We start from the raw sequence: 12,803 nt of genomic DNA on the forward strand, positions 1-12,803 counted from the left end.
ACAAAGACACTTTACAAAGTGAACACAGTGCAGGTATTTTTATTACATGTTATTTCAAACTTAAGGAACTGGTGCCAGAAAGTCTGGACTAGCATTTTTAGAGGTAAAGAACAAATTAATTCTATATCACTTATAACCCTGAGGATTCACTCATGTTTCATCCCCCCTCTGATTTCCCCCCTTCATTCTTCCCCTCCTGCTATCTTCTTCTTTTTTTTTTTTTAACATATAATGTATTATTTGTTTCAGAGGTACAGATCTGTGATTCAACAGTCTTACACAATTCACAGCACTCACCATAGCACATACACTCCCCAATGTCTATCACCCAGTCATCCCATCCCTCCCACCCCCCACCACTCCAGCAACCCTCAGCTTGTTTCCTGAGATTAAGAATTCCTCATATCAGTGAGGTCATATGATACATGTCTTTCTCTGATTGACTTATTTTGCTCAGCATAACACCCTCCAGTTCCATCCACGTCGTTGCAAATGGCAAGATTTCATTCTTTTTGATGGCTACCTAATATTCCATTGTATATATATGTATACCACATCTTCTTTATCCATTCGTCTGTCAATGGACATCTTGGCTCTTTCCACAGTTTGGCTATTGTGGACATTGCTGCTATAAACATCGGGGTGCACATACCCCTTCGGATCCCTACATTTGTATCTTTGGGGTAAATACCCAGTAGTGCAATTGCTGGGTCGTATGGTAGCTCTATTTTCAACTTTTTGATTAACCTCCATACTGTTTTCCAGACTGGCTGCACCAGCTTGCATTCCCACCAACAGTGTAGGAGGGTTCCCCTTTCTTCGCATCCCTGCCAACATCTGTCATTTCCTGACTTGTTAATTTTAGCCATTCTGACTGGTGTGAGGGGGTATCTCATTGAGGTTTTGATTTGGATTTCCCTGATACCGAGCAATGTTGAGCACTTTTTCATGTGTCTGTTGGCCATTTAGATGTCTTCTTTGGAAATATATCTGTTCATGTCTTCTGCCCATTTCTTGATTGGATCATTTGTTCTTTGGGTGTTGAGTTTAAGAAGTTCTTTATAGATTTTGGAAACTAGCCCTTTATCTGATATGTCATTTGCAAATATCTTCTCCCATTCTGTTGGTTGTCTTCTGGTTATGTGGACTGTTTCCTTTGCTTTGCAAAAGGTTTTTATCTTGATGAGGTCTCAATAGTTCATTTTTGCCCTTGCTTCCCTTGCCTTTGGCAATGTGTCTAGGAAGAAGTAGCTGTGGCTGAGGTCGAAGAGGTTACTGCCTGTGTTCTCCTTTAGGATTTTGATGGACTCCTGTCTCACATTTAGGTCTTTCAACCATTTGGAGTCTATTTTTGTGTGTGGTGTAAGGAAATGGTCCAGTTTCATTCTTCTGCATGTGGCTGTCCAATTTTCCCAACACCATTTGTTGAAGGGACTGTCTTTTTTCCATTGGACATTCTTTCCTGCTGTCGAAGATTAGTTGACCATAGAGTTGAAGGTCCATTTCTGGGCTCTCTATTCTGTTCCATTGATCTATGTGTCTGTTTTTGTGCCAGTACCATACTGTCTTGAGGGTTACAGCTTTGTAATAGAGCTTGAAGTCCGGAATTGTGATGCCGCCAGCTTTGCTTTTCTTTGTCAACATTCCTTTGGCCATTTGGGGTCTTTTCTGGTTCCATACAAATTTTAGGATTATTTGTTCCATTTCTTTGAAAAAAGTGGATGGTATTTTGATGGGGATTGCATTGAATGTGTAGGTTGCTCTAGGTAGCATTGACATCTTCACAATATTTGTTCTTCCAATCCATGAGCATGGAATGTTTTTCCATTTCTTTGTGTCTTCCTCCATTTCTTTCATGAGTATTTTATAGTTTTCTGAGTACAGATTCTTTGCCTCTTTGGTTAGATTTATTCCTAGGTATCTTATGGTTTGGGGTGCAATTGTAATGGGATCGACTCCTTAATTTCTTTTTCTTCTGTCTTGTTGTTGATGTATAGGAATGCCACTGATTTGTGTACATTGATTTTATATCCTGCCACTTTACTGAATTCCTGTATGAGTTCTAGCAGTTTTGGGGTGGAGTCTTTGGGGTTGTCCACATAAAGTATCATATCATCTGCAAAGAGTGAGAGTTTGACTTCTTCTTTGCCAATTTGGATGCCTTTGATTTCTTTTTGTTGTCTGATTGCTGAGGCTAGGACTTCTAATACTATGTTGAATAGCAGTGGTGATAGTGGACATCCCTGATATGTTTCTGACCTTAGAGGGAAAGCTCTCAGTTTTTCCCCATTGAGAATGATATTCACTGTGGGTTTTTCATAGATGGCTTTTATGATATTGAGGCATGTACCCTCTATCCCTATACTCTGAAGACTTTTGATCAAGAAATGATGCTGTACTTTGTCAAATGCTTTTTCTGCATCTATTGAGAGGATCATATGGTTCTTGTTCTTTTTTTTATTAATGTATTATATCACATTGAATGATTTGCGGATGTTGAACCAACCTTGCAGCCCAGGGATAAATCCCACTTGGTCGTGGTGAATAATCCTTTTAATGTACTGTTGGATCCTATTGGCTAGTATTTTGGTGAGAATTTTGCATCCATGTTCATCAAGGATATTGGTCTGTAATTCTCCTTTTTGGTGGGGTCTTTGTCTGGTTCGGGGATCAAGGTAATGGTGGCCTCATAAAATGAGTTTGGAAGTTTTCCTTCCATTTCTATTTTTTGGAACAGTTTCAGAGGAATAGGTATTAATTCTTCTTTAAATGTTTTGTAGAATTCCCCTGGGAAGCCATCTGGCCCTGGGCTTTTGGTTTTTGGGAGATTTTTGATGACTGCTTCAATTTCCTTTGTGGTTATAGGTCTGTTCAGGTTTTCTATTTCTTCCTGGTTCAGTTTTGGTAGTTGATACATCTCTAGGAAAGCATCCATTTCTTCCAGATTATCTAATTTGCTGCCATATAGTGTCTCATAGTTTGTATTTCTTTGGTGTTGGTTGTGATCTCTCCTCTTTCATTCATGATTTTGTTGATTTGGGTCCTTTCTCTTTTCTTTGTGATAAATCTGGCCAGGGGTTTATCAATCTTCTTACTTCTTTCAAAGAACCAGCTCCTAGTTTCATTGATCTATTCTACTGTTCTTTTGGTTTCTATTTCATTGATTTCTGCTCTGATCTTTATGATTTCTCTTTGCCTGCGGGGTTTTGGCCTTATTTGCTGTTCTTTCTCCAGCTCCTTTCAGTGTAGGGTTAGGTTGTGTATTTGAGACCTTTCTTGTTTCTTGAGAAAGGCTTGTATTGCTATATACTTTCCTCTTAAGACTGCCTTTGCTGCATCCCAAAGATTTTGAACACTTGTGTTTTCATTTTCATTGGTTTCCATGAATTTTTTAAATTCTTCTTTAATTTCCTGGTTGACCCATTCATTCTTTAGCAGGATGCTCTTTAGCCTCCATTTATTTGGTTCTTTCCGACTTTCTTCTTGTGATTGAGTTCTAGTTTCAAAGCATTGTGGCCCAAAAATGTGCAGGGAATGATCTCATTATTTTGGTACCAGTTGAGACCTGATTTGTGACCTAGGATGTGATCTATTCTGGAGAATGTTCCATGGGCACTAGAGAAGAATGTGTATTCCATTGCTTTGGGATGGAATGTTCTGAATATATCTGTGAAGTCCATTTGGTCCAATGTGTCATTTAAAGTCTTTATTTCCTTGTTGATCTTTTGCTTAGATGATCTGTCCATTTCAGTGAGGGGGGTGTTAAAGTCCCCCACTATTATTGTATTGTTGTTGATGTGTTTCTTTGCTTTTGTTATTAATTGTCTTATATAATTGGCTGCTCCCATCTTAGGGGCATTGCTATTTACAATTGTTAGATCTTCTTGTTGGATAGACCCTTTAAGTATGACATAGTGTCCTTCCTCATGTCTTATTACAGTCTTTGGTTTAAAATCTAATTTGTCTGATAGAAGGATTGCCACCCCAGCTTTCTTTTGGTGTCTGTTAGCATGGTAAATGGTATTCCACCCCTTCACTTTCAATCTAGGGGTGTTTGGGTCTAAAATGAGTCTCTTGCAGACAGCATATCAATGGGCCTTGTTTTTTAATCCAATCTGATAGCCTGTGTCTTCTGATTGGGGCATTTAGCCCATTTACATTCAGGGTAACTATTGAAAGATAGGAATTTAGTGCCATTGTATTGCCTGTAAGGTGACTGTTACTATATATTGTCTCTGTTCCTTTCTGGTCTATGTTGCTTTTAGGCTCTCTCTTTGCTGAGAGGACCCCTTTCAATATTTTTTTGTAGGGCTGGTTTCGTGTTTGCAAATTCCTTTAGTTTTTGTTTTTCCTGGAAGCTTTTTATTTCTCCTTCTATTTTCAATGACAGCCTAGCTGGATATAGTATTCTTGGCTGCATATTTTTCTCATTTAGTGCTCTGAATATATCCTGCCAGTCCTTTCTGGCCTGCCAGGTCTCTGTGGATAGGTCTGTTGCCGATCTAATGTTTCTACCATTGTAGGTTACAGATCTCTTCTCCCGAGCTGCTTTCAGAATTTTCTCTTTGTCTCTGAGACTTGTAAGTTTTACTATTAGATGTCAGGGTATTGACCTATTTTTATTGATTTTGAGGGGGGTTCTCTGTGCCTCCTGGATTTTGATGCCTGTTTCCTTCCCCAAATTAGGGAAGTTCTCTGCTATAATTTGCTCCAATATACCTTCTGCCCCTCTCTCTCTTTCTTCTTCTTCTGGGATCCCAATTATTCTAATATTGTTTCAGCGTATGGTATCACTTATCTCTTGAATTCTGCCCTCATGATCCAGTAGTTGTTTATCTCTCTTTTTCTCAGCTTCTTGATTTTCCATCATTTCCATCCATTCCATCCACTTCTTTATCACTAATTCTCTCTTCTGCCTCATTTATCCTAGCAGTTAGAGCCTCCATTTTTTTTGCACCTCATTAATAGCCTTTTTGGTTTCGACTTAGTTAGATTTTAGTTCTTTTATTTCTCCAGAAAGTGTTTCTCTAATAACTTCCATGCTTTCTTCAAGCCCAGCTAGTATCTTTAAAATCATCATTCTGAACTCTAGTTCTGACATCTTACTAATGTCCGTATTGATTAGATCCCTTGCAGTCTATACTGGCTCTTGTTCTTTTTGTTGAGGTGATTTTTTCCATCTTGTCATTTTGTCCAGAGGAGAATAGATGAATGAGAGAACAAAATGCTAACAGGGTAACAACGTCCCCAGAAAATATACACTAAACAAATCATAAAAGACCTGAAACTGGGGGAAAAGAAAGGGAAAGAAAGAAAAAAAGAAATAGATAAAGATAAAAACAAACAAACAAACAAAACAGAATATGATCAAATATGATCAGGCTGGTGCATAGATCAGTGCCACACACTAGATTTGGGGCATATTTTGGTCTGTTAGAAGAAAGTGCCTCCCAAAATTTTAAAGAAAGAAAAACTTATATATGTACAAAAATAAGGGTTAATACGATGAAGGGATGGAATATGACTGTAAAGATGAAAATTATAAAAGATTTTATAAAAGGAATTGATAAGATAAGAAGTTGGTTGAAAAAAGAAAGAAGAGGATTTAAAAGAAAGGGAGAGAATGTGATCAGGCAGGAGACTAGAACAAAGCCATACACTAGAGATTTAGGGTATATTTTGATCTGTTAGAAGAAACTGTATCCCAAAATTTTAAAAAGAGAACAACTTATATATATATACCAAAAATAAGGGTAACTACTATGAAGGGATAGAATATGACTCTAAAAATGAAAAATAAAAAATATTTTTTTAAAAAAGGGATTGATAAGATGTTGGTTGAAAAAGGGAAAAAGAAAAATTAAAAAAAAAAAGACAGTTAAAAATTAACTTTGAAAGACTATAGAATCATGGTAAAAAAGCCATGGATTCTATGTGCAGTATTCCCCTAGCGCTGGAGTTCTGCCGTTCTCATTGATCGGTAAACTTGGTCTTGGCTAGCTGTTCTCGCTGATCTCTGGGGGAGGGGCCTGTTGCCGTGGTTTCCAAATGTCTCTGCCGGAGGCGGAATTGCCCCGCCCTTGCCCCCTCCCGGCTAAGTGATCTGCTCGGGTTTGCTCTCCGGGGCTTTTGTTCCCTGCGAGCTTTCCGTACAGCTTTGGAGGCGGAGAGTGAAAATGGCGGCCTCCCAAACTCCGCCCTGGAGCAGCCGAGAACTCGGGGCCCCGCTTCTCAGTGAGCCCCAGAGAAAAGCAGTCAGTCACTCCCGTCTCCCCGGTCTCTGGCCGCACTCCGTGCTCACCCGGCCTGTGACCAAGCATTTCTATCTCTGGCACCCGACCCCGTGTGGAGTCTCCAGACCCAGCAGATCCCTGCGGTGCGCTCCCGCCTTGCTTCTCCTGGGGGAAAAAGGTGAGTCTCCCCGGATCTGCCGCTTGTTGGGTCCCTGCTGGAGGAGCAGGGGCCCGACTGTGCCGCGGATCACGGTTTATGCAAACCCCGAGCTGAGAGCACACTCCTTGGCTCCGCCTCTGCAGCCGGCTTCCCCGCTCTGATACCTGGGAGCTCTGCCGCACTCAGGCACCGCCGGTCTTTCTGTGACCCCGAGGGTCCTGAGACCACACTGTCCCGGAGGGTTCCACCGCCCGCTTAGCCACTGGAGTGACGTCCCTCAGCGGAGCAGACTTCTAAAAGTTCCGATTTTGTGCTCCATGGCTCTATCACTTGCCAGAAGCGCCGACGGAGGCCCCTCCCCCGCCGTCTATCCTCCCGAATATCGCTTCGGATTCACTTCTCCACATGTCCTACCTTCCAGAAAGTGGTCGCTTTTCTGTTCAGAGAGTTGTTGCTATTCTTTTTTTTTTTTTTTTTTAGATTTTTTTGTTTTTGTTTTTGTTTTTTTGACAGAGAGAGACATAGCGAGAGCGGGAACACAAGCAGGGGGAGTGGGAGAGGGAGAAGCAGGCTTCCCGCTGAGCAGGGAGCCTGATGTGGGACTCGATCCCAGGGCCCTGGGATCATGACCTGAGCTGAAGGCAGACGCTTAACAACTGAGCCACCAGGCGCCCAAGTTGTTGCTATTCTTTTCTTCGATCTCTTATTGAGTTTGTAGGTGTTCAGAATGGTTTGATCCCTATCCAGCTGAATTCCTGGACCAGACGAAATCCAGGTCTCCTACTCCTCCGCCATCTTGGAGGAGGTTCTGTTCTAATCTAGTCTTATTTCTTTTCTTCCTCTACCCCTTCTTCCTTTACTATTACCTCTTTTTGGATGGGTCTCAATCTTTATAATAACCACCTCTCTAGGAAGTAGGAGTTCCTTGAAATTCTATAACTTGTTGTCCATTTTGGATGGGAATTCCTGCAGAAGTAAGAAACACCTTTGTCTCCACAACATTCCAAAGCCATGTACTACTCTAAAAGCATACTTGCTATCTGTATATATGTTTACTCTCTAGTCTTTGGATAGTTGATACGCTCTCATTGGTGCAATAAGTTTTGCTACCTAGGCTGATTTTACCTGATGGAGGATTATTTTCTGAAGGAGAGCTTACATTAGTTATAACATCTTGTGTAATAACTTCCAGTTTTGGTTGAGGTATGATCAATCAACCAATCATAATAAGTGAAGGGGCACCTGGGTGGCTCAGTCCTTAAGCGTCTGCCTTCAGCTCAGGTCATGATCCCAGGGTCCTGGGATTGAGCCCTGCATCAGGCTCCTGCTTGGCAGGAAGGCTGCCTCTCCCTCCCCCACTCCCTCTGCTTGTGTTCCCTCTCTCGCTGTGTCTCTCTCTGTCAAATAAATAAATAAAATCTTTAAAAAAAAATCATAATAGGTCAATGTTCTCAATGAGAGTGAGGTCAGAAAGTTCCCTAACTGGGGTAGGACTATCATAAGATTCCTCTCTTTCTGACAGGGACAAAAGAGTGGCAGGATTCAGGGGGTTGCAGTGGTAAATAGTAATGCAAGAGGGAGAGTAACAGAATCTCAATAGATGTTGATTGGCTGGCTGGAATGTGTTGTGTTTTCTTAGCCAGACGTAATGTCTATACTGCAAACAAGACTATGAGCTTAAGCAAGCAGTTTAGAATTAGTTCAGCAAGCATCAAGTTTTTCAATGACAGCTATTGCTCTAAGGTAAAGAAAACAAACCTTTGAAACTAAGGGTGAGGTGAGACTTTAGTGAGAGATGATTTGATAGTTCCTGTGAAATTGAGTTAAAACCTCATGGGCTTGTTCAGATAACTCACACACACATAAATGAAAGAGCTTTTTGTAGTTAGGGATAGTCAGGGAAGGAGGCTAGTGAAGAGTCCTCTTCAGATTGCAGAAGACCTGTTCATATTTGGGTTCATATTTGGGCATCACAGTATCAGAGAAATTTGGCATCCATGGCTGCAATACCTAATTAAAGCTAGAAATCCTCTCAACTGTCATTTTGTGAGTGGTCTAGGTACATTTAGATAGTCTTTAGTGAGTCAGGAGAGAATATTTTATCCCCTGAATCGGTCATGCCCCACACATACTGTGGTTTCACAAAATTTTAAGTTATCTTTTGAAAGTTTATGTCTCTGTCCCGTTAATTCTAAGAGGAAGTAAATGGAATCTTTTTTGCAGGCTTCCTTGTTCTCTGAAGAAAGTGAAGGAGGCTTCAGTGAACCCCTGGGACATGACTGTCCAGGTGTATTGTTGATCTCTGCAGGTCAAGGTAAGAAGGCACTGACTTTTCTGATCTAGAGGTCCACTGAAAAAGGCAGAGCAAGATCCAATACAGTAAAGCAAGTGGCTTCAGGCAGAAGTGATGACAGAATATTTGGATTAGGTACTACTGTGAAGTAAGGGATAAAATTTTGTGGATTGTCTTGAGGTTTTTAAATGCTTTTTAATTTTTAAATTGAAGTGTAATTGACATATAACATTGTGTAACTTTAAGGTGTACCATGTGTTGATTTGATACATTTATATATTGTCATATGATTACCTATTGTATATTGTCATATGATTACCACTGTAGCATTAGCTAACACCTACGTCATGTCACATAAGTATCATTTTGTGTGTGTGTGGTGGGAACAATAAAGATCTAGAACTCTAAGCAACTTTGAAGTTTAGAATACAATATTGTTGACTCTGATTCCTATGCTGTGCATTTGTTCTTCAGAATTTACTTATCTACTGGCTCCCAGTTTGTACCCTTAAACAGTGTATCCCCAATTCCTCCACCCCTCAGTCTCTGGTAACCATCATGCTGCACTCTGTTTTGGTAAGTTTGGCTTTTTTAGATTTCACATATGAAAGATAGTATTTGTCTTTCTCTGGCTGACTTATCTCACTTAACATAACACCCTCAGGGTCCATCCTTGTTGCAAATGTCAGGATTTCCTTTTTTTTCCCCTCATGGCTGAATAATATTCCATTATCTATACACACCACAACTTCTTTATCCATTCATCTGTTGATAAATATTTAGGTTGTCTCCTTATCTTGACTATTGTGATTAATGCTGCAACAAACACAAGAGTGCATATGTCTTTGATATCGTGCTTTCATTTCCTTTAGATATATCCCCAGAAGTGGGATTTATGGTAGTTTTATTTTTAATTTTTTTAGGAACCTCCATACTGTTTTCCATAGTAGCTGAACCAATTTGCATTCCCATTTCTTGAGTAACTAGGTGCATTGTCAATGAATAGCAATATTTTGTGGGATTTTTTAAGATTTTATTTTTAAGTAATCTCTACAGCCAATGTGGGACTCAAACTCACAACCCCAAGATCAAGAGTTACATGCTCTGCTGACTGAGCCAGCCAGGATCCCCAGTAGTAATATTTTGAAAGGAATTTTTTTTTCCCCCTGAGCAGTAGGTCTCAATCATGGGCTTAAAATATGCAGTAAACTGTATTGTAAACAGATGTACTGTCACCCAGGCTTTGTTATTCCATTTATAGAGCATAAGCAGAGTAGATTTAGCATAATTCCTAAGGGCCCTTAAGAATTTCAGATTTTCAGAATGATAAATGTTAGCAAGTGAAATCCAACAATGTATAAAAATAATTGTATACCATGACCAAGTGGGATTTATCCAGGTACACAAGGCTGGTTCAACATTTGAAAATTGATTAATGTAATTCATCACATCAACAAGTTAAAGAAGAAAAACCACATGATCATATTGATAGATGCAGAAAAATCATCCAAAAAATCCAGTAGACATCACAATAAAAACTCTTGGCAAACTAAGAATAGAGGGAAACTTTCTCAACTTGATAAAAAACAGCCACAAGAAACCTACATACTTAATGGTGAGAAACTCAAAGCTTTCCCACTAAGATCAGGAGCAGGCAAGGATGTTCCCTTTCACTATTGCTTTTCAACATTGTACTGGAAGTCTTAGTTAATGAACTAAGGAAATAAAAGGTGTACAGAATGTGAAGGAAGAAATAAAACTGTCTTTGTCTCAGATGACATGTTGTCTATGTAGAAAATCCAAAAATATCAACTAAAAATTCCCTGAAATAAATTAGCAATTATAGCCAAGGTTGCAGGATACAAGATTAATATACCAAAGTCAATCAATTTCCTATATGCCAGCAATGAACAAAGTATAATTTGAAATTAAAAAGACAATACCATTTACATTGGCACCCCACAAAAATTACTTAGGTGTAAATCTAACAAAATATCTATAATATCTTTATGAGAAAAACTACAAAACACTGGTGAAAGGAAACAAAGAGGAACTAAATCAGTGAACTAAATCATGAAACATATTTCATGTTTTTCAATGGGAAGACTCAATTTGTCAAGATGTCAGTTCTTCTCAACTTGATTTATAGATCCAAAGTAATCCTAATCAAAATCCCAGCAAGTTATTTGTTGGATATCAACAAACTGATTCTAAAGTTTGCATGGAGAGGCAGAGACCCAGAATGGCCAACTCAGTATTAAAGAAAAAAGTTGGAGGGACTGATATTACCTGGTTTCAAGACTTACTACAAAACTACAGTAAGCAAGACAGTGTGGTATTTGAGAAAGAATAGACAAATAGATCAATGGAACAGAACAGAGAGCCCAGGAAGAGACACATAAATATAGTCAACTGATCTTTGACAAAGAAGCAAAGGCGATATGATGGAGCAAAGATCATGTCTTCAAAAAATGGTGCTGGAACAATTGGACATCCACACCCCCCCCCAAAAAAAGAGGGGGTATCTAGACACAGACCTTACACTCTTCACAAAAATTAAGTCCAAATGAATCTATACACAAATGCAAAACTAAAACTCTTAGAAGATAACATTGGAGAAGACCTATGTGACCTTAGGTATGTTGATGACTTTTTTAAATACAACATCAAAGACACGATCCATGAAAGAAAAAATTGATAAGCTGGATTTCATTAAAACTAAAAACTTCTGCTCTGTCAAAGATAGTGTCAAGAGAATGACAAGACAAAACACAGACTGGGAGAAAATATTTTTAAAATATACATCTGATAAAGGACTAATATCCAAAATATACAAAGAATTCTTAAAACTCAACAACAGGAAAATAAACAACCTAATTAAAAGATGGGTCTAAGACCTTAATAGGCACTTCACCAAAGAAGATATATGATGGCAAGTAAGCATCTGAAAAGATGTCCAACATCATATGACATTAGGGAATTGCAAGTTAAAATGACAAGATCTCTACATACCTACTAGAATGGCTCAGATACAGAACACTGACAATATCAAATCCTGACGAAGATGTGGAGCAACAAAAACTCTCATTTATTGCTAATGGGGAAAAAATGGTACAGCCACTTTAGAAGATAGTTCGGTAGTTTCTTAACAAAACTTAACATACTCTTTCCATGTGATCCAGCAATCATGTTCCTGGTATTTATCCAGATGAATTGAAAACTGTGCCCACACAAAAACCTGCACACAGATGTTTATAGCAGCTTTATTCATAATTGCCAAAAATTGGGAGCCAACAAGATATCTTCGGCAGGTAATTGAAAAATAAATTGTGGTACATTTAGATAATGCCGTATTATTCAGCGCTAAAAAGAAATGCGCTATAAAGCCTTGAAAAGATATGGAGGAAACTTAAATATATATTACTAAGTGAAAGAAGCCAATCTGAAAAGACTACACACTGTATGATTCTAAGACATTCTGGAAAAGGCAAAACTATTGAGACAGTAAAATGATCAGTGGCTGGGGGAAGACAAGGGGAGGATAAATAGGAGTTTTAGGGGCAATGAAACTATTTTGTATGATACTCTTCATTTTGTATGAAACTATTTTGTATGATACTCTAATGATGAGCACATGTCCTTATACATTTGTCAAAACCCATAAAATGTACAACACCAAGAATGAACCCTAATATAAACTATGGACTTCAGATGATAATGATGTGTCAATGTAGGTTCATTGATTATAACAAATATACCGCTGTGCTGTTGGATATCGATACTAGGGGAGGATGTGTATGTGTGGGGATGGGGAGTATATGGAAACTCTGGTACTTTTTCTGCTCAGTTTTTTTGTGAATCTAAAACTTCTCTAAAAACTAAATTTTTTTAATTAAAAAAAATCCTAACAGTTATTTTTGTGGAATTTGACAAGCTAATTGTAAAATTTATATAAAAATGCAAGGAGAAAAACAAGGTTGGAGGACTTGCTTTACCAGGAATGAAGACTCACAATAAAGCTATACTAACTCAGATAGTTTGTTCTTGGTAGAAATAAGTAAATGATGAGCAGAAGAGAGAGATCAGAAATAGAAATGGTAGTGCAGGGCAGTGACGG

This window comes from Mirounga leonina, unplaced genomic scaffold, assembly GCF_011800145.1.
Source record: "Mirounga leonina isolate KUSES-001 unplaced genomic scaffold, KU_Mleo_1.0 Mir_125, whole genome shotgun sequence".
Taxonomy (NCBI): domain Eukaryota; kingdom Metazoa; phylum Chordata; class Mammalia; order Carnivora; family Phocidae; genus Mirounga; species Mirounga leonina.